This window comes from Sinocyclocheilus grahami, unplaced genomic scaffold (genome assembly GCF_001515645.1).
Source record: "Sinocyclocheilus grahami isolate Dianchi unplaced genomic scaffold, SAMN03320097.WGS_v1.1 scaffold5824.1, whole genome shotgun sequence".
NCBI lineage: Eukaryota > Metazoa > Chordata > Actinopteri > Cypriniformes > Cyprinidae > Sinocyclocheilus > Sinocyclocheilus grahami.
This window is the reverse complement of record NW_015510407.1, coordinates 1-667: the sequence shown is the minus strand read 5'-3', so window position 1 is coordinate 667 and position 667 is coordinate 1. Positions and strand designations below refer to the sequence as shown.

Sequence of the window (667 nt, the reverse complement as noted above, 5' to 3'; positions counted from 1 at the left end):
ATTTACTGGGAAATTTTGTTTACTAGTTTCTGTTCCACTTCAGGACCATAAGTTTAGTCCTTCAGAACATGGAGGCTTTTTGCAACAAAGAAAATGTGACTTGTTTAACAGTGGTAGAAACATAAGTGGCAGACTTTAGATAATTGACATGCAAAGACTGAAATCTACAATAGTATGCGGGAACAGATTGTGAAAAAGAGTTCAAAACATGTTTGAACAGCTCTAAAGAGAGCCATTTATGAGTCTCTCACTGGGAGTATCCAACTGCAGTACGGATCTGGACTTACATAAATTCATTCAGACCCACAAATCCAGCTCACAATAGAACAATAGTATCTAATTAACCTTGTATTACACATAAGGCAAAAGCAAAACACTCTGATTCAAGTAGTATTTTGTTAGAGCGAAAGCAGTGTAGCTCAGGTTATTGCATGTGTTCTTATAGTAAGCACTGACGGTTTGTTACCATGACAAACAGACATGCATAACGTCCCAAAGACTGATTGAGGAACACATGCCAAACAGAAACAAACACATCCATACCTTCTTTCCCCTCTCAGATTTGTGTCCTCTTCTAGTTTTACACACTCTTCTCTTTCCTCCTCCTGATTTCCTGTTTTTACTGTTGTAATTCTGTTCACACACACACACACACACACACACACAC

General features: G+C 38.2%; 1 pseudogene; it reads right to left on the bottom strand.

Annotated features, from left to right (window-relative positions):
• LOC107577354 (ceramide synthase 2-like) overlaps positions 1 to 653 on the bottom strand; it is a 5,963-nt pseudogene extending 5,310 nt beyond the window's left edge.
• Between the last annotated feature and the right edge of the window lie 14 nt (positions 654 to 667).